The sequence below is a fragment of the Lepidochelys kempii genome, chromosome 2 (assembly GCF_965140285.1).
Source record: "Lepidochelys kempii isolate rLepKem1 chromosome 2, rLepKem1.hap1, whole genome shotgun sequence".
Taxonomy (NCBI): domain Eukaryota; kingdom Metazoa; phylum Chordata; order Testudines; family Cheloniidae; genus Lepidochelys; species Lepidochelys kempii.
Window position 1 is genome coordinate 14,229,314 of NC_136381.1, and position 27,235 is coordinate 14,256,548.

General features: G+C 43.7%; 1 long non-coding RNA gene across 2 annotated transcripts; it reads left to right on the plus strand.

Annotated features, from left to right (window-relative positions):
- The first annotated feature begins 374 nt into the window (after window positions 1-374).
- LOC140906337 (uncharacterized) lies at window positions 375-27,235 on the plus strand. Of its 2 annotated transcripts, none has more exons than XR_012157072.1 (3): window positions 375-461; window positions 17,549-17,609; window positions 27,114-27,235. It is a non-coding gene; the product is annotated as an uncharacterized LOC140906337 (long non-coding RNA). The 2 variants fall into 2 exon arrangements; XR_012157073.1 differs by lacking the exon at window positions 375-461 and adding an exon at window positions 569-646.

Genomic DNA, 27,235 nt, shown 5'->3' on the forward strand with positions numbered 1-27,235 from the left:
AGCTACACTGATTTTTACACACACACAGTGGTGAGCTGGAGCCGTTCCCACCGGTTCGCTAGAACCGGTTGTTAAATTTAGAAGCCCTTTTAGAACCCGTTGTTCTGCAAGGGACAAGCGGTTCTAAAAGGGCTTCTAAATGTAACTGGCCAAAAGGGGTGCCTAAGGCGCCGACTCCGTGGGCGCTCCAGCCCTGGAGCACCCAAGGAGAAAATCTGGTGGGTGCAGAGCACCCACCGGCAGCTCCCCGCCCTGGCCCTGGCTCACCTCCACCTCCGCCTCCTCCCCTGAACGTGCCGCCCTGCTCTGTTTCTCCGCCCCCCCCAGCTTCCTGCGAATCAGCTGTTCATGCGGGAAGCTGGGGCAGGCTGAGAAGCAGGCCGCAGCTTCCCGCTCAGGCCCAGGGAGGCGGAGTTGAACTGGGGCGGGGGGCACGAGGAGGGCCACCCACACCGCAGCAGGTAACCCGGGGGGGCGCACGCAGGGGAACCGCTCCAGCTCACCTCCGCTACCCTCGGCCTGAGTGGGAAGCCACCGCCTGCTTCTCAGCCCTCCCTGGCTTCCTTCCGAACAGCTGATCCGTGGGAAGCTGGGGGACGGAGAAGCAGAGCGGGGCAGTGCGTTCAGGGGAGGAGGCGGAGCGGAGGTGAGGTGATTTGGGGCCGGGCGTGAGGCGGAGAGCTGCTGGTGGGGGCTCTGCACCCACCAAATTTTCCCCATGGGTGCTCCAGCCCCGGAGCACCCATGGAGTCGGCGCCTAAGGCGCCACTTTTGATGTGATCAGTGGGGGAGCGGCCGCTCCCCCTGCTTCCCCCTAGCTACGCACCCCCACCCCTAGGAGCCAGAGGGACCTGCTGGATGCTTCCTGGGAGCTCCCCCAGGTAAGCACCGCTGGGTCTCCCCACCTCGTCCCCCGGCAGGTGCCTCTGGCTCTTAGAGGTGGGGTGGGCACCCACTACGGTGGCCCACGAGACCCTCCTGCCCAGGTTCTGGGGGCAGTCAGGGGACAGGGGAGGGGGGGTGGATGGGGCTGGAGGGGCATCAAGGAACACAGGGGGGTTGGATGGGGCAGGAGTCCTGGGGGGCGGGGTGGGCAACGATCCCCTCGTGGTGTGAGGAGGGAACCCGTTGTTAAGATTTTGGCAGCTCATCACTACACACACACATACACACCTCTATCTAGCTATCAAAGAGCCTACCACGGCCACCGCAGCCACGCACAAACTCCCAGTTATGGCCCCATTTTGGTAAGGTACTTAGACGTGTCTAAATTTAAGCAGGTGAGTAATTCCATTGAGTTCAATGGGACTGCTCCTGTGCTTAAGCGTGTGCTTAAGTACCAGAGTGAATTGGGACCTTAGGATAAGAGATCAGTGATACGGTTTTCAGGACTCAAATCCACCTGTCTCCAAGCACTGAAACATTCTGAGATCCATTTGTTCTTTTCTCCAAATACAGTGGAAAGAGCTGAAAAGTTGCAACTTCCCTGCAGAGCCCACAGTGAAGAATGTGCAGAGTCTGCAGATTCCTTCACCACTTGCACGGCCGTGCAGTACCTTCACTTTTCAGCTTCCTTCCCTGTACCTTTGCTTTGTCTCTTGACCTTCTCTCTTTCCCTTCACCAGTTGTGCTTGAAAAAGGCCTCCTGCTCAAAATATTGTCAAGAACTGTTCTTTCTATTTTCAGCCTGAATTTATAAGGTCTTTGTTACATTTGCAGACCTCCTGTCTCCCTTGTGACTGTGTGTTCATACAAGAGAGATCTAATTCCAAATTACAACAATCCTGATATAACAATCCTTATAGTACTAAGTGATTTTTAACAAAATAAAATAAAATATGGTGCCATAATGTTTTAAATTACATTTGAGTTAAGACATTTAAGGAAATTATATACAACAGAAGTGACACACAGAAATAACTGTGGATGAAGTTCTGCCCAGTAACAATGGAATGCTATACTTCCTGAACTGGGTCATAAACATACAGCTAAGGGTAACATAAAATTCCTCCTTTATCTGTAAAGAGTTAAGAAGCTCAGATAACCTGATTGGCACCTGACCAAAAGTACCAATGAGGGGAGAAGATACCTTCAAATCTGTGGGGGAAGGTTTTTGTGTTGTGTTTCTTTGTGTTCTCTCTGGGTCAGCGAGGAACCAGGGCAGGGAAAATACATCTCCTAAAGCCATACCTGAACTAAGCATCTAAGGTTACAAATTGTAAGTAATAGGAAGGAAATGCGTTAGATTATCTTTTGTTTTAGCTTGGGAATTTTCCCTGTGCTAACAGGAAGGTTAATCCCTGTTTTTTGTAACTTTGAAGTTTTTCCTAGAGGGGAATCCTCTATGTTTTAAATCTTATTACCCTGTAAAATTACACAGGGTGTTTCTTTTACTTTTTTTTTCTTTATAAGAAAGTTCTGTTTTTTTAAGAATCTGATTGGTTTTTAGTGTTCTAAAAACCCAAGGGTCTGGTCTGTGTTCACCTTGTTTACCTATCTGGTTGGTAGATTATTCTCAAGCCTCCCCAGGAAAGGGGGTGAAGGGGTTTGGGGGAATATTTTGGGGAAACAGGAACTCCAAGTGGTCCTTTTCCTGAATCTTTGTCTAACTCGCTTGGTGGTGGCAGCAGTACTCATCCAAGGACAGGGAAGGATTTTTGCCTTGGGGAAGTTTTTAACCTAAGCTGGTAGAAATAAACTTAGCGGTCTTTCATGCGGGTCCCCACATCTGTACCCCAGAGTGGAGAGGGAACCCTGACAAACTGATTTGCTAATTTGCTAACACAGTTACTGGCATGGTGCACAAACATCCCATAATGAGGTTCATTACATGTTATAGCTGGTCAAGACTCACTGGCCAGCATGTACAGTGTAAATTAAAATAAAGAAAACATAACATTAACAAAATATTGTGTGGGTTAATCCTGAGGTCCTTGCTCATTTTATATATGTGTGTGTGTAGTCCACCTATAGATCTACTAATGATGGCCAGACTTTGTCATGTACATGTAATTTAATCAATTCATTGGATGTTATTTTCTCAGTATTTCTATTCTTCAGTAGCTCCCCATGTGGACATTCTTATTCTGGAATAAGTTTGTCCATACACAGATTTCAAGGCCAAAAAGGACCACTGTGATCATCTAGGCAGACCTCTGGTATAACACAGGGCAGAGAACTTCCCCGAAATAATTTCTGGAGCAGAGTTTTTAGAAAAAAAATCTGATCTTAAAAAATTGTCAGTAATGGAGAATCCACCAGAACCCTTGGTAAATTTGTTCCAATGGCGAATTACCCTCCCTGTGTAATATGCACCCCTTGTAGTATGAAGAAAACCTGAAACATAAGCCCTTGTATCAGAAGCCTGATATGAAGCAGGACCTGCTCACAGAATCTGGCAAGAACAGGACTGACATTGCAGAAATACACATTCCTAAGAAGTGCTAGTCACAAAGTACTCACGCAGACACATCCCGATATTAAGTGGTACCAAAATATCCCGATATTAAGGATGATACAAAAACATTCCCCAATGATAACAGAACACACTGACCCCTCCTAAAAGATAAGGTCAGGATAACAGTACGTAATAAAAAATGTTTGAATCAAACCAACATGTACCAGGTAATGGGTAATAACTAGCCACATCAGGGGACAGTAACTATGTCAGGAGGGCAGTACTAACTTGTTTGTATCAGGATATAAAGATGTATCTCAGAGGGAATATCTTTGTCTAGCTTAGGGTGGAACATAAAATCCCGCCGTTCACTGAGCTGGTCCATTGTTACGGGCATTCATGTATTAGTGGTCCAGTAGAGTCTGCGGGATACTAGTACTGTACTTCATCGGCAATAAACCTGGCTGGGTGCCTTCATCCTTTAACAGATCTTGTGGTCATTGGGCAGTTCGCTCAAGGTCTGCCGTGCCAACTGTCTACACACAGCTGGGGCAGCACACACATGCATCTATAAACATCTTACCACACTGGTGACCCCGACATGAGTATGTGAAGTAAGTGCACTGCCTTAAAATGCCTTAAATTACTAAATTAATACAAGTTTGGCAAATATTAAAAATTCAAACAAACAAGTGGTAGCAAACATGAAGGCAAAAAAAACCCTAAAGTGGTTTAAAAAAAAATTATACAGTAACTACAAATTGGGTAAACAAATTCCCTGTTAGCAGTAGTCATAATTTGGGTCAGTGACACTGCATCCGATCTAAAGCAAATGTAATTCAAACAATCTTGTCCAATGTCTAAGTACCAACACTAAATCCTAACACAGCAATATGTAATAAATTGCTTACTGTCCATTCAGTAGGTTATCTGAAAAACAGCATCCAGAAAAAACAAAAAACTACTGGTGTATCAAAAAGCAATGCAACCAATAAAACAAAAAATCTAGCCATTCCTATTTCCCACCCACCACAGCTCCCAAATATCTTCAGTCACTGCTGCCCATGATAGAGTCCCCCATCATGTAAGTATGACCTACATTCTTTGTTCCCAGATGTATACATTTATACTTTGCCATATTAAAATCATGTTTGCTTGCACAGAGTTTACCAAGCGATCCAGAATGCTATCAGTGATCACTCCCCCAATTTCCTCTGCAAATTTTATGAGTGATAATTTAATGTTTTTGTTCAGGTCTTTGATAAAACATTACATAGCATAGGGGAAGAAATGATCCCTGGGGGACTCCATTGGAAACACTCCTTCTAGAGGATGATTCCCCATTTACAGTTACATTGTGAAACCTATCAGTCAGTTGTTAATCCACTGAATGTGTGTTCCACATTAATTTTATGAGAGACACAAGGTTTGTGAGGCAATATATTTTATTGGACCAACTTCTGTTGTTGGAAAAGACAAATTTTCAAGCTTCATAAAGCTCTTTGTCCTGAAGCCTGTCTCTTCCACCATAAGAGATATTATCTCACCTACCTTATCTCTCTCATACCCTGGGACCAACATGGCTATGACACTGCAAACAACAGTTAATTTTATAGCATTCCATTTTTTTCATCAAAATATTGTGCAGTACCAAGGCAATCAAAGCAATATATGGTACAAGTCGGGTACTGCACAGGGAGTTATTTGGGAATAGATAGATTTTAAATTCACACCCTACTTATTCTTGAATAACTTTCCCATGTAGACAAGCCCTATTTAGAGCATTGTTCCCATGTGTAATGTTTCAGATGCAGAGTGTCCTGGCCCACGATGGTTGGTGTGCTGTAAGCCTCCAGTCCTGTTTGCTAAGAGAATCTTATTTTTGTCTCATGCTAGGGCCCATTCTAAGTCATTATAGCTCCACAACCACCAAGACTAGTGTCATAAATATAAAGGGAAAGGTAACCACCTTTCTGTATACAGAACTATAAAATCCCTTCTAACCAGAGGCAAAACCGTTTCACCTGTAAAGGGTTAAGATGCTAAGAGAACCTTGCTGGCACCTGACCAAAATGACCAATAAGGAGACAAGATACTTTCAAAGGGGGGGGGGGACAAAGGGTCTGTCTGTCTGTGTGATGCTTTTGCTGGGAACAGATCAGGAAAGGAGTATTAGAACTTGTTAATAAGTAAATCTAGCTAGAAATGTGTTAGATTTTCTTTTGTTTAATGGCTGGTAAAATAGCTGTGCTGAATGGAATGTATATTCCTGTTTTTGTGTCTCTTTGTAACTTAAGGTTTTGTCTAGAGGGATTCCCTATGTTTTGAATCTGATTACCCTGTAAAGTATTTACCATCCTGATTTTACAGAGGTAATTCTTTTACTTTTTCTTTAATTAAAAGTCTTCTTTTAAGCTCCTGATTGCTTTTTCATTGTTCTTAAGATCCAAGGGTTTGGGTCTGTGTTCACCTATGCAAACTGGTGAGGATTTTTATCAAGCCTTCCCCAGGAAAGGGGGTGTAAGGCTTGGGGGGTATTTTGGGGGGAACACGTCTCTAAGTGGGCTCTTTCCCTGTTCTTTGTTTCACATGCTTGGTGGTGGCAGCATAGGGTTCAAGGACAAGGCAAAGTTTGTACCTTGGGGAAGTTTTTAACTGAAGCTGGTAAGAATAAACTACATGCAAGTCCCCACATCTGTACCCTAGAGTTCAGAGTGGGGAAGGAACCTTGACAACTAGGAACTAATGTTAATGTACAGTTGGGAAAGGGAGGTTCCCAACTTTTCAGTGTTGCTGAACAGTTTATTACAGCTCTGGTGAATCACAAGACATCTCACCTTAAAATTACATCACTCTGATCCAGACTGTTTGTGCTCACTTTGAGCATCATTAATTCTGGAACCATGTGAGATTTTCCAGCAAAAAATCTAGAACCATTAATGTATTGAGATGAGGAGATGTGCAATTTTCCTCCCCACACACCCTCTCCAATAAACTGGAAACACAGTTACAAACCAAATGCCAAACATGGATGTTCCTTTCAAATTATCCACAACAGCAAAGAGGACACAGTTATCCACACAGTGATCATTCTGTTGTAAGTCAGGAACACAAAGAGAACTCAAATGTTTTATAAAAGAAGGGTGTGAACAAGAGGAATAAGTCTTGTGCAGATCTGGATTACATTCTTGGTCCTACCACAGAATTCCCATGTGAACCTGACCAAATCATTTAATCTTCTCTGTTCCTTATCCCCCTTCTGCAGATAGGGTTGCAGAATAGAAGTATAATTTCCTTTTTCTATTTTGCTTATTAATGTAAGCTCTTTGGGGTCAGGTCTGTCTCTTACTAGGTATATGTACAGCATCTAGCACACTGGAATCCCAGTCTACGTGGGGCCCCTCAGCACTACGGTTATATCATAATAGTAGTAGCCTAATATTGTGATATTAATTCCCCCACACACCATATCTTGGTCGGAATATGTGGGGAAACTAGCGATGCAGCATCATATGACTAGAGCTGGGCCTAAATTGGAAACTTAAGACAAAATTTTCATGTGGAATATCTTGATTTTTTCAAGCCCACTTTTCTCCCTTCCTTGCTACCGTTTCCCACATTCATGTGATGGCAACAGGTCAGCCAGTAAATATAGACGGGAACATTTATTTAGTTCACCATACAGTCTCATCTACAGATATAGCCGATGTTTTTTGCATCACTTCTCAAGTCAAAAGTAAATGTGAACAGATTCAAGTTAGGCTAAAGGCTAGACTCCTCTTTCAGCTGTGCAAACTGCATCCATTGCTGACAATAGCTGCTGCTTTTGAATGCATGTCAGAATAAAATTTGGTACAGATTACGAGGTTTATGGGGCAGAGAGGATGGCTTTTTCATCCACTAGACTATGTGTCTGAATCAAAATTGCTCTATTCGTTCATAAGGCTGTAATAAGATCAGTTAGGAAGTTCAAGCTATCCTTAATCAAAGGTCCACCCCCCCAAGAAAATCATATTGTTTGGATCTAGTGGAGATGGGACATTTGAACTAATGGAGTCTAGTGGGAGCCAATACATTTTCTTATATAGGTCTCTGTAATTGGAGCTGACACCTTTTGGAAGAGAAGCATGTGTCCTGGAGGAAGACTATTCTTTTGTTCAAAAAGAATGAGACAGTTACTAAAATAAGACATCTGGCCGTTTCACCTTGTTGGCAAGTGCTCCTGGAAATGATTGATAACTTGTGCTCCAGCACAAATGCTAGGAACTGCCAGTGCTGTAAATTGTGCTACAGTCCATACATGCCCATTAAGTTCTCAGCACTCCTTCTACAGTCAGTGAAGTAATATCAGGCTCAGTATGCTGACAGGAACAGCAAGCCCACTGGTCTAAAGTAAATTTACTTAAAATTAAATGGATTGTTCCACTAAAGGGACCAAGTTGGCGGCCACCACAAAATATAAAGGAGAAAAAAATCTGGACTTGGATGCTTTGAAGAACAAGAGGATTAAAAGGAACAGAAAAGAAAAACATTGAAATATTCAGTGCAAAGGCTTTGTACAAGCCCTGTTTATAATACAGGATCTGGATTTCCTTTTGCATAGACAGTGAACAGGGACAGTATTGAAAAGGATCAGAACTAAATGTAAATAGAAACAGGCTATGAAATTTTTTTTTGAAATTTTTTATGAAAAATTTTTTAAGAAAAGGTTTAAACATGCAGTGGAAGGGAGAAAATGCCCTTCAGTTTTTATTTTTCAATAACACAAGGCTGTGAAGCACAAAATGACTGAGAAACACATGGGAAATAATATTCAAAAAGTAATATGCCTGGAAATTCCTTGGTAATTATTTTTAAGTCCCAAATTCTTTTCTGTAACACTGATTCAAATCTGGATTAAATCCACTGAAAATGATGGAATTACTCCAGATTTACATTGATGTAACAGAATAGAATCTGTCCCTAAAATACCAAAGTGATTCCAATGTGTCACCATGTTCTTTGATCGCAGAACAACACTAATTCACTAGAGAGAGAAAATTTCCCTTATAACTACCCTTTTTGCAAAAATACCCAGGGGACGGAAGTCCTAAAAGATCCTATCATGGAGTATATCTGCCCTTGTTCTGTCATGGGTCTGGGGTTCTGGGCTCCCCCGAGGAATGAAAACAGTTACATGTCCTCTCCAAATCCATGGACCTTGGAAATTCTGTATGAGTAAGGGCACACACCCTCTGCACAATTAGCCTTGCTTCTGGGGTTCCTTATTCCTCCTCCCCTGCTCCTGGGCAGCCTATTATTAGAATGGCACTGCCTCAGATTCCTGAATCTCTCACAGTGGGGTGCCCAGCCATAGAGAGGAGCCCTGGAAAAGTTAATACACTCTCAGCCTGCATTAATCATACCCCAGATTCTTCTTGGAGCTGGGGTCAGTCCCACAATGCACATTTTCCTGCCTCTGGAGTCCCCTCTTAATCCTAACCTATATTCTCCCTTGCCTTATACCAGTGAGCCCCACAGAGGGTTTTCCTTGTGGTCCGGACTGCAGAGGAAAAGAAACTGTAAGAAACTGAGAAGCCTGTAATGCCACTTTTCTGACAGACAGTGGCGACCTGCCAAGAGGGTCCCCATAGAGTGAGTGTGGGGGTGGGGGTGAGTGCCGGTGGGGGAGAGGGGGAACAGGATGGGACAATAACAAATAAGTTATTTGGAAAAATATTGTGAAATTTGTATCTTCACCCAGCTCTATAAATTGGAAAATAGGCAAATATTTGATGATTTTATTAGTAAATTCATTATTTTTTTTCAAATAAATTATAATATATTTTGGGCAATTTTAGTCAAGTTTGACAATGTAGTGATAGCACTCATATAAGCATTTATTCCTTAAATAAAATCACACCAGATATTAAGTTTCTAAACTAAGATTTCTAACAGTCTTTGTCATAAAAGTTTGGCCTTTCCAGTTGGACAGCAGTATAGACGTTATTAACAAGAGTATGATAGAAAAAAAAATGTACGTGAGATCCTTTAAATAAAGGGGATTACTATAATGGGGCATCTGGTTCTTTAAAGTACAGATTGCAAAGGCTCTATGCTGTATCATTTTAATCCCTATAAGTAAATGCTCCCCTTCTAGCTTCCTCTCTAATATTAGTTATTCTGCTGCTTGCTGTCATTTCATATGGGGAGAACAAATCAAGGACAAAATATTGAGAAGCAATTTTATTTTTGTATATACTTTGTCAGGCTCTGTCCCCAGAACTTTTATAGAAAGAGAAAGAGTGGGAAGTTGTCATATGGCTAATCACGTGCTTTAACATCTCAACTTCAGTGAGATACATTATGACTTCAAGCAGACCCAGAATTTCATAGGGGAATAATTAAGAAACTCAAACCAACTAAAGCAAAGCAGAACAAAAAATCAGCCAGTCAGGGGTACATAGCTAGGAACAATCCTAATGTGCAGAAAAAAGAAAAGTAAGAAGCTGCATTTTCTGCATATGCACACAATCTTATAATGAAGGCTGCATAGAGGATTCCTGCCTCCTGATACCGGGGGGCACAAACGTGACTGCCCCATGTTTCTCCCCTGCTTGGCCGCCTCCCCGCTGGGGTTGCCAACTTGGTAATATTTAAAAACTGGACACTCGCTGCTTTTCCCTTCCCACCCACCCCCAGCCCCAGTCAGGAGGGACTTGTCTGTGGAACCAGGGCTGGAAGCTGCAGCCACCTGAGGAAGGTAGGAGTAGGGACTGGAGTAGGGACTGAGTAGGGACTGGAGCAGCTGATGACCCTGCGCCTGCCCACTTCCCCCACTGGCAGGAACCAGACGTTGGGACTTTCCAGTTGAAAACCAGGCACCTGGCCATCCTACTCCCCACCCTGCGCCCAGCACGGGGCCGCCGCATTCTCCCCACCCGAGTTCTGTGGGGAGGGGCCTCTGTCCTTCTCCCATTGTGCCTCTGCCATGGCATGTTTGGCTGCTGTCCCTGGCAGCCAGGCCTGGGTGGGGAGCGGGAGGAAGCGCTTCTCATACCGGCTAAAGCCGACCTCTCTGCATCACTGCTGCCTGAGAGACACCTTGGCTGGGGTGGCAGCCCACCCCACCCCCTCTACTCCCTGCTCAGGCCTGGCTGCCGGGGACTGGGGCCGAGCGAGCTGGAGTTTTCCCTCCCCCCTGGCACGTTTACGACTTGCTCCGCCCCTGTCCCCGGCAGCCGGGCCTGGGAAGGGAGCAGAGGGGGTTGGGTGGGCCACTGCCCCAGCCAGGCTCATGCAAGCAGCTGCCGCGCTGCACAGAGCAGTGACTCTGAGTGGCCAGGGGGAGAAGCAGCTGGTCCTGACCCTTCTGCTCCCTGCCTGGGCCCAGCTGCCAGTGACAGGGGCTGAGTGTGCCAAGAGGCAGGCGTGGCAGGAAAAGGACAGAGCCCCTCTCCCACTCCCGGCAGGACAAGCAGAAATCTGGGGGGACAGGGTGGGCACTTGACCCCACGTGGCCCCCTGACACATTGCTTATGGAAGGCTGCCTAAACTTATAATAGTTGCCTGTAGATGGTAAAACTGACTGCCCTTTCAAGCACTGGGTAATTTCTCAGGATAATTACCAACCTTAGCAAAGTTAGAAGAGGCTCATTAACTGGAGACTTGTGAAGTTTAGATTATCATTAGCCTCTTGATCAGCATCACTCAACTCCTCAGATTTTTTTTTTAATTTTAAACTTCAGATTATTCTCTTTAGGTTTTGAGAAGATTCTTCAGAAAGGATCAGATCTCACCCAATCTTAGCAGTGATGATTCAGTATTTATTTTCAGAAATAAACGTTTTTTACAAAAATGACAGATTTACCATAAACATTTGTTATTTCTTATCATTGCCCCAGAAATCATTCTCTACACTAAACATACAGTTGATGTACAAATGCTCTTATTCCATTAAACAATTGTTAAGTGAGTATTTAGCCTTTTTGTTTTCCACTGGATTAATAAATGTGATACACAGTAATGATCTTAAACTGGTCAGTGGACTTTAACAGTTTGTAATCAGTAAATGATGTCCCTGCCACTTCATTTTGCTTAGCCAACTCAGATTAATTCAATTCTGAACTATTAAAATTAAATAACTCTTCAAAATTAACATGAAAATGCCCTTAGTGGCCATTACATTCTCAGTGTTGTTCAAAAACAACTGACATTGACTTTACTTTTGTCAAGGTTCCTTCCCCACTCTGAACTCTAGGGTACAGATGTGGGGACCTGCATGAAAGACCCCCTAAGCTTATTCTTACCAGCTTCGGTTAAAAACTTCCCCAAGCTACAAACTTTGCTTTGTCCTTGAACCCTATGCTGCCACCACCAAGCGTGTTAAACAAAGAACAGGGAAAGAGCCCACTTGGAGATGTCTTGCCCCCAAGCCCTACACCCCCTTTCCTGGGGAAGGCTTGATAAAAATTCTCACCAATTTATACAGGTGAACACAGACCCAAACCCTTGGATCTTAAGAACAATGAAAAATCAGTCAGGTTCTTAAAAGAAGACTTTTAATTAAAGAAAAGGTAAAAGAATCACCTCTGTAAAATCAGGATGGTAAATACCTTACAGGGTAATCAGATTCAAAACATAGAGACTCCCTCTAGGCAAAACCTTAAGTTACAAAGAGACACAAAAACAGAAATATACATTCCATTCAGCACAGATATTTTACCAGCTATTAAACAAAAGAAATCTAACACATTTCTAGCTAGATTACTTACTAACTTTTTACAGGAGTTCTGAGCTGCATTCCTGATCTGTTCCCAGCAAAAGCATCCCACAGACAGACAGACCCTTTATCCCCCCGCCCGCCCAATCCAGCTTTGAAAGTATCTTGTCTCCTCATTGGTCATTTTGGTCAGGTGCCAGCGAGGTTATCTTAGCTTCTTAACCCTTTACAGGTAAAAGGGTTTTGCCTCTGGCCAGGAGGGATTTTATAGCACTGTGGACAGAAAGGTGGTTACCCTTCCCTTTATATTTATGACAACTTTAGTTTCTGTTATTCTGAAAACTTTGTGAGACAGGATTGTTTTTCTGAAGTGATGACAATAAGGAGCAATATAGAAAAACAAATTTCATTTGTTGTCAAGATTTGTTTGGCCATGCTATATAATAATCTCAAGCAAGATCTGGTTGTACCTTTACTACTTCTTTCATCTATATTTAACATACTCTGTACTGCTTAATTTACTTTGCAGTTTGTGATTATCTTGATTGGACGTAAACAATAAATGCAGTGTGTTTAAGACAATAATGAACAAACCTAACCAATCTCTCCTTAAAGAGATTGGAGGGGTGGAGAGAGGTGGGGTTGGAAGGGAAGAGGATACAGGAGAGTGCTATAAAATGCAACGACAAAACACTACTGAAGAGTGTCAAGTAACTAGCAAGTTCATTGATGGAAAGTAATAGTTGCTAAACCAGTAAAAAAAGTTAGAAAGAGTCTGGTATGGCAAGAGATAAAACAGGGTGTGAAGAAGCAGAAAGAAGCTTGAAGTCAGCATGCAACTAGTTGGCTTTGTAGCATATCTAAAATCCAAAGGAAACAAAATCCATATTAAAGGAAGAAACCTGGAGGGGGAAGTAGAAGGAAACTTTCAGCATTCAACTCTACCAGTTTTTTGGGGGAAGAAGTGTTTCAAGTTAATCTATGCAAATATGAATGGAATGCAGGAAGATTCCTTTGCAGTTTTAGAGCCATAGTTCTGAAATTTTATATTGCTCCTGAGTCCCGCAACAAACATCTCAGATTCTATGTACCAATCAGAACATTCTCTGCCATCTGAACAACTCCAGGAGAGGTCTTTGTAAAGCAAGATAGCTATTTGATTTGTAACACAACATTGCTAAAAGATTACTTAGCCATTCTGGTGAAATCGTTTGCAAAGGTATTTTGCTAGATGTAAGTTAATTAGGGTAGTGGGATATAATTGGTTAGAGAACTATGTTACAATATGTTAGGACTGGTTAGTTTAAATTTAAGTAAAATCATAGAATCATAGAATATCAGGGTTGGAAGGGACCTCAGGAGGTCATCTAGTCCAACCCCCTGCTCAAAGCAGGACCAATCCCCAACTAAATCATCCCAGCCAGGGCTTTCTCAAGCCTGACCTTAAAAACTTCAAAGGAAGGAGATTCCACCACCTCCCTAGGTAATGCATTCCAGTGCTTCACCACCCTCCTCGTGAAAAAGTTTTTCCTAATATCCAACCTAAACCTCCCGCACTGCAACTTGAGACCATTACTGCTCATTCTGTCATCTGCTACCACTGAGAACAGTCTAGATCCATCCTCTTTCAAACCCCCTTTCAGGTAGTTGAAAGCAGCTATCAAAAACCCCTCGTACTTCTCTTCCGCAGATTAAACAATCCCAGTTCCCTCAACCCCTCCTCATAAGTCATGTGTTCCAGTCCCCTAATCATTTTTGTTGCCCTCTGCTGGACGCTTTCCAATTTTTCCACATCCTTCTTGTAGTGTGGGGCCCAAAACTGGACACAGTACTCTAGATGAGGCCTCACCAATGTCGAATGGAGGGGAATGATCACGTCCCTCCATCTGCTGGCAGTGCCCCTACTTGTACATCCCAAAATGCCATTGGCCTTCTTGGCAACAAGGGCACACTGTTGACTCATATCCAGCTTCTGGTCCACTGTAACCCCTAGGTCCTTTCCTGCAGAACTGCTCCCTAGCCACTCAGTCCCTAGTCTGTAGCGGTGTATGGGATTCTTCCATCCTAATTGCAGGACTCTGCACTTGTCCTTGTTGAACCTCATCAGATTTCTTTTGGCCCAATCCTCTAATTTGTCTAGGTCCCCCTGTAGCTTATCCCTATCCTCCAGTGTATCTACCTCTCCTCCCAGTTTAGTGTCATCTGCAAACTTGCTGAGGGTGCAATCCACGCAATCCTCCAGATCATTTATGAAGATATTAAACAAAACCGGCCCCAGGACCAACCCTTGGGGCACTCTGCTTGATATCAGCTGCCAACTAGACATGGAGCCAGTGATCACTACCCGTTGAGCCCGACAATCTATCCAGCTTTCTATACACCTTACAGTCCATTCATCCAGCCCATACTTCTTTAACTTGTTGGCAAGAATACTGTGGGAGACCATGTCAAATGATTGGTTAAGGTATAGCTAAGAATATGACTATATAAACTGGGGTCAAACAGGAAGTGGGTTGGAAAATTGGAATCATGCTTGTGGGAAATTAACCCCAATAAATATCGCATTGCCTGCACTTTGGACTTCTGGTCTTTTGCTGCTTGCTGTCTGCGTAACAAGAACCAGGGAAGTGGGAGAGTGAAGGGAAAGCCCTCTAATACAGTAAATGAATTATTTGTGTGAATAAGGAGTACACATTGGACTAAATGGTTGCAGGATTGGACTGTATACCTTAACATGCCCAGAGGACAATACAAATGTACTTTATTAAAGTTTTTGTTGACATGCATAATATTTTGTTACTGAGTTAAGTGTTATTGCTTTTTCTGTTTGTTTTAAAAATTGGAAAGAAGAGCAGAACCCAGATGGCATTATGCTGCATACATAATTACAAAATATTTATGTTGCCGTCAATTTTCATTGGGTAATAATCAAACTGTTGTGTAATCCAATTGCTCCACAGTCAGTGTGATTTTCACATCTGTTTAACAAAAAGCAAGATAATATTCATAAAGAAAATAGTCAAATTATCAGTGGGCCCAGGATGAGGAACCAACATATTAAAAGGCATGTGGTGCCAGCTACAGATGTAGAATTCAGAACATGGCAAGTCCGGATTGATTGCAGTTTCAGTATTAAATTCTTGGGAAGGCAACCAACAACGCTGAAGACAAGGGAATAGTATTACAGCAAATAAGCAAGATCAAGGGAGCAGTTGAGCCAGCTAGCAGAGATTTTATCATGGCTCCTGTGAACATCTCAGAATACCAGAACTTGTCTTGTTTTCTTATTGCCATGAAAAGGTCAAAAATTAGCAGTTAGAACATCTTTGTTACACACTTTAAATTCATTGTTGTGGTATAGAATTTGCTGGACAAGGATCAGAAATGAAAACCAACATGGGGCAGCAAGGATATCAGACTAAAGAGTCTCATATATGCAATAATAGTACCACAGACCTGGAACTGGTCATGGTCTGCGCAGAGGAGAAAGGAGATTTATAATGTGAACCTGAAGGTGGCTGTGTTAGTGACTGGAGACCAAGGACCCAGAGAACAGGTTGCAAAAAGATAGAGGGAAATCTGGCAATAGTTAGTCAATGAGGAAGATCTGGAGTGGATTATGGTGAGCTTCAGATTTTGAGGACAGTCACGCAGTGCAGCCTGCTGAAGTACCTAGGAACCTGATGGAGACTCTTATCACCCTCACCATGGACCTGTCCCAAAGGCCATGGACATGGATGAGGCCTTCCACTGACATAAATGGGCTTCAGCTGAGCTCCATATTCTGCTAGTGAAGTTCTCTCTGGACCAGTTTGTAGAGTGGATGGGCTGGTGGAGATGCATCATAGAATCATAGAAGATCAGGGATGGAAGAGACCTCAGGAGGTCATCTAGTCCAATCCCCTGCTCAAAGCAGAACCAACCCCAACTAAATCATCCCAGCCAGGGCTTTGTCAAGCCGGGCCTTAAAAACCTCTAAGGATGGCGATTCCACCACCTCCCTAGGTAACGCATTCCAGTGCTTCACTACCCTCCTAGTGAAATAGTATTTCCCTAATATCCAACCAACACCTCCCCCACTGCAACTTGAGACCATTACTCCTTGTGCTGTCATCTGCCACCACTGAGAACAGCCTAGCTCTATCCTCTTTGGAACCTCCCTTCAGGTAGTTGAAGGCTGCTATCAAATCCCCCCTCACTCTTCTCTTCTGCAGACTAAATAAGCCCAGTTCCCTCAGCCTCTCCTCATAAGTCATGTGCCCCAGCCCCCTAATCATTGTTGTTACCCTCTGCTGGACTCTCTCCAATTAGTCCACATCCTTTCTGTAGTGGGGGGCCCAAAGCTGGACACAGTACTCCAGATGTGGCCTCACCAGTGCAGAATAGAGGGGAATAATCATGATGCATGTTGTCCCTCCACCCTATCCTGTGGAGTTTTGTCAGAAAATAGCTTTGTGCTTCACAAATTAAATTTTAAACTCTCATTCACAGTCCCAAGGGAGCAGACTTAGTCAGGGAGGGTCCCTGGGAATATAGTTGCAGAATGGTTTTGCTGCTAGGAGTCATGGTTCACTGCCAAGGATCAGGGCTGGTCAGAGGCATTGATCTTCCACATGAATAGCTCTGCTTCCTGCAGATCTGAGTCCACCTGTGTGGGCCCTGCAGCCTTTTCCATAAAGGGATACCCTCTCTTCCTTATGTGATGCTCTGGGCAAACAATACTTTGTGCTATTTGCAAAATAGCATGTGATCCTGTGATTAAAAATGCTATTATAATGGACATACATTGGGGCTTCATGTGCACATTTATGTCTTTTCCTGAGTGTTTTACTATGCCACCTTAATATACTTTTAATGTATTTTAATTTTAAATCAAATGCTGAAGTTATGAAGAGATGCAGTTAATCACGGCAATTTAAATTCAGCACTTCACATGTTTATGTAATATGCGGGCAAGATACCTAAAGGAAACACTCCTTTACTGATTCTTGTCGGTAAGTCAGAAGGGCTGATGCTTCACTCTTTGCATATTTTTAAAGATTCAGTAATGAGAAATATATCCAAACTTAAGAACAGATGGGCCTGATTCAAACACATCCTGAACTTTGATTAAATTTGGATCTAGATCTGAATTCCCATAAGGTGCTGAAAAAAAAAAAAACCCAACCCTCAGCTCTGAATTCTCCCAGACTTTGGAGAAGTTTAAATCTGGATCTGAACTTTGTCTCAGGCTAATCTCAATTTAGGAAACATCTTAAATACAACAGTTGGGGGGAAAAAACTGAGAAAATCTGCTGACTGTGAACCCTACCTAGAGAAGATATAAATAAAGTCACCAAAAGATACCATAGCAACAAACAAAAGTCCTAAAACAGTTCATTGTAAAGGACAAAACCTATGGTATATTTACTAAAAGCCTTATAATCTTTCTCTCCTGTTCTCTCTTACAGTGTGATGGAGTGTAACTAGCCCACACTGAGCATGGAGGAGCCCTAACCTGCTACACATGTGGTAGGTGGTGTATTAATTTAGATGGAATAAAGGTTTTAACATAACCCAATCACTGCCCAACATTAAACTATGTAAAGCAAGGGTCAGGGTTTGGTATACGGAGAACTCAGCCTGCTTAGTACCATGGCTAACTCGCCATTAAATATAATTTTAACCTTTTTAATTGACAATAAAGAAAAGAAGGAAAAACAGCTCTAACATTTGAAATGTATTAAGCAAGGCTTTCATTTTAACAGCACCCCTTGTTTCCTTTCCCTTTAGCTCAAGACTGTTTTTTAAAAGAAAGATTCCCTGGTTTGACAGTCTCTTAATGGTATCAAAGAGGTTAATAACTGTCCTTCTGAGGAAAAATAAAAAGTTAGTTGAGATGGGCTGGAACTGCTGCTGCTGCTGTTTTTGTTAAAGCCTGATCCCATTTTATCTCAGATGATGTTTGGGGTTCAGCTAAAGCTGGTAGAGGTGATGATGTCATCTGGGTCCCTTTCTCTAGCCTGGCCTGGTCAGGACATCCCTCCGGATTAGAATGAACAAGGATCGGTGTCCCAGGAGAGGGTGGAAGCGGCAGCCAGAATGATGAAGCTTGCTCTAGTAGCCTCCATCTGTTCTTCCTCTTCTGTATGCTCTTTTTGTATTCCCCCCTCCTCTAAAGTCACTTTCTTTAAGGACCCACAAAGGGAATGGTGGCTGGGATAGGCCATCCCCTCATCATTTTGTCCATCAATGAAGCCTAATATCCAACACATCCCCTTTGGTTCATTAACTTCCTGCTCCATGCCATCCGTTTTTAGCAAGCATTATTTCAGCACTCCCTGAATTATATCAGTGTGGGTCTTTTGGGTTTAAACTAATCCAGTTTCTCTGTCTGGTTCTTTTGCACCTGTTTAATAACATTCTTTACTGAAAATAACTTGACCTATTTTCCATGGTAAATTCCTAAGCAGGCAAAAGTTATAGACCAATTGTCACAACAAGTGTCAAACCTGGAGGGAGGGAGTTAAAAGGACAGACCCCACTGCATTTAAGTTCTGACCAAGAATGACAGCAGGTCTCTGGCTCTCATGCAGTGAGAGAAGGCTACCTGAAGCTGGGTTGCTCTATGGCAGATGGCATTTCCCAGAAGAAAAGTATGTCTGCAACGGGGAGCCCAAGGCGGTTGGGAGGGAGTGGCAGCAATTGAGACCTCCCAGGATTGTGCACGCTGGTGGAGGGGCCTTCGGGAAGCAGGAAGACTGTTGCTGAGTAAGGGACTGCCCTATAAGGGGAGCAGAGAAAAGTCTCCTGCAGAACCAGCTGAGTGGCAGAAAGCACTCAGAAGCTCTGCAATGTGCCAGTGGAGGAGGCTTAGTAGGAGTGGCTTTGAGACACTGGGAGCCTGGGAAAAGACTGAAGCAAAAAGCCCAAGACAAGTCTTGGTAGAAAGAGGTCTAGGAGGGAGCCGAGGTTCTCAATTAGGTCTTGACTCCCTCAGTGTGGGACTTTGTATGTGACCTGGCCAAAGGGTCGAATTGCAAGAAGCAGCAGACCACTGCAGAACTGGATGGGCTGTCAGCAGGGAGTGCTAGAGGAAAGCCTGCTATGCTATGCCCAGCCATCAGGGGTGCACCAGCCGGTGAGTCACATGTTTACACAGTATAACACACAGTTTTGGTTAAAACACTGTGGAACAAATTATTTTCTGATGTGAAGCCATTGACTTTCAGTGAAGTTTCACCAGGGATGAAGTTGACCCAGGGAGCACTGTGTGTAAACAAAGGTGACCGTAATACTATTGAAGCTAGGGGAATAGCACATAAATAAATGGCTTGTAACATCATAAGCAACCATAAAATAAACCCTGGAGATGGAGGGTAAGATGGCAAAACATAGGAACATAAGCAAAAGCAAAATGCCACTAAAACACCTAAGTCCTACTCTCTCTCCTTTCTCTTGAGTTACAGCAAAGTGCTCATTCTCTTAAGTGGGGCTGCTATATGTTACTGGCCCTTTTTTTTAGAACTGCCAGAAAGCCTGGAAGCCTACACTACTTTGAAAGACAGGAAAGTGACTCTACTTGAAGGTCTTGTCCTCCTTTTCTACTCAATGATCTGCCACCTTCCAGCCTTTAACACTCCTGTTCTCCATGCTTCAGAGCCTGCCACTCTGCACACAGTCAGATCAATTCAGAGCGCACTTCCACTGTCCTACATTTCTATGATACTGTGAACTGTAACAGACCAATCCAGTCCCCTACACTGAATCAGGACTAAGTATTATCTAGACTATGCATTCGCAAAATGTTGTATGCGTAACCCTGAGGATACATGAGACATCTCGTGGGGAAGGGGGAAATGTGAGAGAAATTGTGTAATGATGGATTTATTTTATTGCACTTTCATAATAGGCTTGTGACAGGGTTCAAATCACCACTGTGGCACCTCCTTCTGGCTGTCCTGGGAATTAGCTTAGTTCGCCAGTTCACCCTTGTCTGGTAACATCTTGCCACCATCACACCTGCTCCAGGAAGCATGTTGTCCCAAAGAACACAGCATCCTCTTCAGGACCCAACCCTCCCGCTGTGTCACACTCTGTTCTCCTCCCTTCCAAGGAAACCATAGTCCACTGTCCAGCCACTTCCAAGTGAGGGTGGGGAGGGACCCAGGCCCGCCCACTATTCCGGGTCCCAATCCAGGGACCTTGTAGAAGGCAGTTGCATGCTGCATCCCCTCCAACCCCACAGTCTACATTCCTGGGCCACTTCCCTGCAGCCCCAGCACCTTCTCCACCTTTGTCTCAGGGCCCCAGCATGCCAGCAGTCAGCCAGGAGCTCACTCTTGCTCCCCTGATTCTGCCCAGAACTGCTCTGTTCGAGGTGCTAGCTGCTCTCTGTTTGCAAGGCAGGCAGGCCTAGTCCTAGTCCTCCATCCCTGAACTCCAGACAGTGACTGACCTGCTTTGCCCTGTGGCTCTTCTTATATGGGCCTGCCCAGCCCTGATTGGTTGCTCCTCGTAGCCCTCTCCAATTGGCTATCTCCCACACAGCCTCCCTAGGGTCCTCTCCAGTTGGCTGCCTGTTGTGCAGCCTCCCTAGGGTTCTATTAATCCTTTAGGGACTAGTGTGGAGAGGACGTCCCATCACAAGGCTACTCAGACAAAGCTTTAAAACTGTGTGGGAATTTGTTATGTAAAATATGGTAGTTAATTTACTTCAAGATGTACCAATGAGAACACAGAGACACTGATGTACAGAGCCCTCACCTTCAATCACCATACAGTGCAAGCTCAGTTGCCCAGCAACTGTGCTGTCTAACTGAGCTCAGAACATAGTATCAGTGATGAGAATGTTAGGGGTATGCAGATAGCTGGTAGACCTGGAAGGAGGTATGCAATAAGAAAAGTTTTGGAACCTCTGGTCTAGACCATCCCTGACTGGTGTCTGTCTAACCTGTTCTTAAAAACTTCCAGTGACACAGATCCCACAACCTCCCTAGAAAATTTGTTCCAGGGCTTAACTACCCTTACAATTAGGGAGTTTTTTCCTAATGTCTAACCTAATCTCTCTTGCTGCAATTTTAGCCCATTACTTCTTGTCCTGTCCTCAGTTGTTAAGGAGAAGAATTTATCACCCTCCTTTTTTGTAATAATCTTTTATGTACTTTCAGTCTGTTATCAAGTCCCCTCTCAGTCGTCTCTTCTCCAAACTAAACAAAGCTTCTTTTTTTTAATTTGGAAGACATGTTTTCTAGACCTTTAATAATTTTTGTTGCTCTCCTCTGGACTTTTCCCAATTTGTCCACATATTTATCAAAGTGTGGTGCACAATACTCCAGCTGAAGCCTTATTGGTGGTGAGCAGAGTGGAAGAATTAGTTCTGGTGTCTTGCTTACAATACTCCTGCTAATACATCCCAGAAGGATGTTCATTTTTTTACAATAGTATTACACTGTTGAATCATATTAGCTTATCCACTGTAACCCTTTTCTGTGAGTTATAGTGGGTTCACAGCTTGAGAGCTTAATTCTTTAGCTCAAGCTATAGAGCTCTGTCTTAGCTCTAGCACCTCCTTGGTGTTAGTCAAGATGGTAGTCATCACAGAAAGGGGGTTTTCCCAGGATTCATGTGATGGTTGTCATCCTGACTAATACCAGGGATTCAATCAATTCTTTTGGGGGGCTGTAACAAATTCATACTCCGTGGATTGGGCAGAAAGAGGAGCATTTCTCACATATTGGCCAGTGAGTTATGATTGTCCACTTTTCTAAAATCTGTCTGGTATTTTCTATCTAGTACATACTAAATTGAGCATGTATGAGATGTCAGCTGCACATAGCTATCTTTATACCTACTGAATAATCTGCTGGTTATTACATTTCCCAGTTTGAAGGGGAAACCATTAGTAAAATTTTACATTGCAGTTAAGGAACATAGTTTTCTCTTTTCATTGTTTCTCTAATTTCTCTCATTTTCATTTTTCCCATTGTCTTGATTAAATTTTCCTTAAACTTGTGAACGTGATCTCACAGAACTAAATTTTAAGTTTAAAAAATTGCAGTTGTCTATAGTGCTTGGTATTACTGTCATTTTTATGAGTTCTTTCGCCTGTAGAAGTTTCTGCTGTATAACTTTAAACACTACATAAAACACCAAAATTACTCTGAAGTGGTGCAATTACAGTATATAAAACAATATGCTGTCCTAAATTAAAATTTACATACACTCCTTCCTTTGCACACTGATCCATTTTAAAGCCTCTAGTGAGATTTCTAGCTATTGCATGCTAGAAAATAGACTTCCAGGCTCTGGTAAAGGGGCACATTGCTTTCATACAGGCTGACAAACTGGCACTACTTAGTTAGAGAAAAGGGACTTGGTGTCTGTCATATATAACCCTTCTGCCTGTCCGAGTTGGCAGCAACAAGGGCCGAGTTCAGTATCTAGGGGTTCCATTCTAATAACACAATGCAAACCGGCTCGAGCCCCCAGTGACCTGGGACAAATATATCCCACCCCCGCTGGGTGCCTCCAAGAGGCAATACTTCCCCTCTCGCAAGCACAGAGTCTGAGTGTAGCAAAAAGCCTTTTAATAACAGAGAGAAACAATGTGGCATTATGTTGGGGAAACACCACCACCAAGATTCATAACACAACCCATGAGCAAAACCCACCCCAAACAAATTGGGGCATGTCCTTTCCCTTTGGTTCTTGAGTCCAGCAACCCAAAATTACCAAAAGTCCCAAAAGTCCAACAATTCAAAAGTCTTTGTCCTTGGTCAGGGCAGCCCCAGAGTTCAAAAGTTTATCTGCAGAGTTTTACCTCCCAACCTGGGTGGAGATGGGGGGGAAGGGGGGTTTAGGGGCACCTTACATGGTCCAAAGCTGATGGCCCCACCTCTCCATGGGGCTCCGCTCTGCCAGCCGCCCCATGAGCTGCTCTAGGCATCCGACAAACTGCTCTGCTCCACCAGCCACTCCGCTCTGCTCACCATCCCGCAAACTGCTCCACCATATAGCTTCAGGCTCCCCCACGACTTAACACAACGCTCAGTGATTTCAGCTCTTAGTCAGTTCAGCTCTTTTGTGATTTCAGCTTGTAGTAGAGGAGCCTCAGTGCTGGTGCACCCTTAGACCAAAGTGAATTCAGCTCCGCAGCCTGTAACTAGACTCCTAATAGAATCAAAATTAGCTCTGATGTTCCACAGTGGAGAGAGGAGGCAGTGCAATTAGCATGTAAGGCCCTCACCAGGGGCCCATGCCACCAAGTATTAATACCTATCCCCAGCCTCCCTCAATTCACAGAGTTTTGGAACCCGTGTCCCTTGCCTAGCGAGTGCTACTTAGTTGATGGTGAGTCCCTCCATCATAACAAAAGGCCAAGTACAGTTCCACTGTCCTTGATTCCCATAATCAGGGTAATAACAATTTATTCTTCCTGCCCCAATAACAGAGACACTGGGGATCCCACAGCAGCCAAAGTGACCATTTGGGCAGCTATGGCCTCATTCTTAGGCCCCTGAAGTTCTTTTCCACAACTTGCCACCACCTTACCACCAGATGTCAGGGTGGAGCGCATCCTGACTTTGCTTACACATATAAATAAAAAACAAAATTGATCTCATGTCAGCAAAACAGCATGGTCAGCTAATGCACTGAAATGGATGGAAATGTTCAGTTTCCTCTCGGTTCTCATCCTTACACAAAGATTTTGGACCTAATTGTGTGGTGCTAAGCAATTTCTGTAAAGTGCCCTGAACTTCTGCTGAAGTTGAATGTGGCTGATATGATCAGCACCTCTTATGTGAATCTCAACATCTTTCAGGATCCAGGTCTACATGGCTTTGCCAAATAGTGTCAGACTGGGAAAAGCAGAAGCATCACTTACAGAACATTTTCCATCATTCTATATTTGTCTTACAGTAGTGCTAGCTACTCCAGTCAGCATCAGTGAGCGGGGGGCTTGTTTTGGCACTGTCGACAAATGTAGAGCAAAAGGGCAGTCCCTGACCCAATGTGATTACAGTCTAATTTAAGGAGGATGCAACAAGTGAGTGTAACAATCATATAATAGGACAGGGAAAGAGGGCAACAGAACCAGGAAGATCACCCATTAACGTATACCAGTTGTGCACACAGCTAGAAGGCTTTGAGACCATTAATTTTACAATTGTATAGCTGTATAAAATTTGTGATATACATACATCTGAGATGTCTTTCCCGGCCGCTGGTATCCATTGGCAATTTGCTGTAGGAAATCACAGAAGGAGTGGGTACTACTAGGCCCGACTGCCACGGCTCTTACCATCCCCATCACAGTTTCTAACAGTTGGAGTAGACTGACCACTGGTCAGGTTCAGTGGTCAAGATGAATTTCATAAGCTCGCAAGTGCCCTCTACATTTGAAATGAAATCTCCAGACACCCCCACACTAACATGGCGGAACTAGTTTGAGGTCTCCAGAAACAAGTGGCCTAGCTACAATGGGAAAATGCCTTCCCATTCTCACAGATCCCAGTGGTCCCGGGCAACCTTCCACAATCATCCATGACAGCCCAATATCTAGGCCCAAAAATCCCCCTACCAGAGAGATTTGATGGGAACTGTCAGAAGTGTCGGGAGTTTCTCAATCAATGTTGCTTGTCATTCCTGTTGTGCCCAGCAATGTACCTGAACAACCAGACCAAGGTAGGGGTCATCATCAGCTTATTGACAGGTGAAGCACTGGACTGGGTATTGCAACTCATGGAGCAGGGAGACCCGATTTTCAATGACTTTGGTGAATTTGTTTATATCTTTTCACTCATGTTGGATGCACACCATGCCTGCTCTGCTCTACACCATGCCCGTCAGTCACTCTGACAAGGCCTCCATCCCATTGTGGATGCACACAACCACCTCCACTCCTCCATCTTGGGTCCGGGGCAGGAAGAATACATGGTTAGGGAGATCCTGGACTCTAAGCTATTCTGAGGACAATTAATATAACTCGTGGACTGGGAAGGGGTATGGCCTAGCTGACTGTTCATGAGAAACAGCCAGTAACTTTTCATTCATTCGACCTCCTTCATGAATTCCATCAATCGCACCCTGACAATCTAGGTCCAAAGACACTGGGGGGTGCCCTTGAGAGGTGAGTAAGTGATGAGTAAGTCCTGACCGGGCTCTAGCCAATCTGCAAGCCAGAAACTGGTCTGGTGACTCCCAGGGCAGTTAAATAAGCCCCACAGAGGGAGCAGCAGCTCAGTCTGCTTAATGTCACTCCAGGGCTTGGAACTCCCTGCTGCCTGACTGTGACAACAGACTCCCCAAGCCTTAGCCTGTTCCAGCCTTGTTCTCACTCCAGCCCTGTTCCTAGTCCTGCTTTCATAGACTTTAAGGTCAGACAGGACCATCATGGACATCTAGTCTGACCTCCTGAACCTTGCAGGCCACAAAACCTCACCCACCCACTCCTGTAATAGACCCCTAACCTCTGGCCGAGTTATTGGAGGCCTCAAATCGTGAGTTAAAAACGTCAAGTTACAGAGAATCCACCATTTACACTAGTTTAAACCTGCCAGTGACCCATGCTGCAGAGGAAGACAAACACCCCCTCCCCAGGGTCTCTGTCAATAAGAGCCAGGGGGAAATTCCTTCCTGACCCCAAATATGGTGATCAGTTAGGTGGTACGGTGAGCAAGGCCCACCAGTCAGACACCTGGGAAAGAATTCTCTGTAATAACTCAGAGCCCTCCCCATCTAGTGTCCCATCTCCGGTTGTTGGAGATATTTGTTGCTAGCAGTTGCAGATCGGTTGCATGCTCTCTCCTGATGTAGTGCTGTCTACACTGGGTCAGTATAACTGTATCACTCAGGAGTGTGGATTATTCACATCCCTGAGCAATGCAGTTATACCGAAGTAATTTTGTAGTGTAGACCAGGGCATACTGTGTGGTAGGCTAACATGGGATAGATTTACACCCCAGGTTGCCATGCATCAAATGTCCATGTCGACAAACCCTAACGTGCTTAGAACATGTGTGATTGACAGGATATAAAGCAGCTAAAAGATCAAGACAGATGAGGATAGAGAAGGTGTTATCAGTTTTATTATGACCTAGAGGTCTTTGGAATCCTTGATGAGTGGAGAGGGCAGAAGCCACAGACCATCCAAAGAGGTCTCGAATCTGTGCAGCACCAACAGCTGGACATCTTCTGTGAATATATCCGGCAATTCTTGCCTATTTACCTAAAAATGTTATAGATCCTATGGAGTCTTGCAATTGAAGAGCAATATTTCAAAAGCAGTTTTCTTGAGTGAGAGGAAGCCCCGCAATGTGTATTAGTCTGACAATATAGGCAGACTCCCTGACATTCACAGGAGATGTCTCAAGGTCATATATAGAGTGGGCTCTTTAACTCTCTGCCTTTTGATTTCAGCTCCTGCTTCTGTGACAGTTTCTTCCATACTCTGTTAGTTTGTGTAATGTTAAGTGGCAGACTGGCCAGGAGGTTTCTCTTCCTTCTGCATATGGAGTTCATTATGCTTAGTCTAATTATACATTGGGGGCCATTACATTGTCCCTCGAAGTAAGCATAAATCAAAAGTCAATTGTCCATTTGAATCAGATTTAGCCAGAATATGTGCTACATGAAGTTTCGGGTGACTGGAATTAGCTTGTGCACAGTAAACATTTCAAGTCTAATCTGATCATTTTAAGTGAAAACTAGGGAGCATCAAACTACAGAGGAAGAAGAAAACAACCCACGTTATGATCGATAAACAAAAATGAACTCGGAGAGGGAACAGTGATGTCTGATTAATCATCTGATCAGGTGATTAGATTTCCAAAGTAAACAAAGTAACAAAGTAATCCCTAGGTCTCAAATTGGGGTTTACAACATACAAACCGTAACCACAGCCGCTCTGCCCCCCGTGTGGTAATATGTTTTGCGAAGATTTCCTTTGAAACAACATTGGGATGTATTTACAACTGAAATGTGTAAAAATACTCATTAATCTTTTATAACAGATATTATATTATTTTTTTCCAGGTCCCTTTTGTTGAAAGGTTGTTCTCTCCTGACTCGAATATACATCCTTGTCTATTGTCATTCAGACACAAGTGAGAAGATTAATTTAGAATCTTCACTGGAATTTCATTTCTCAACACAAT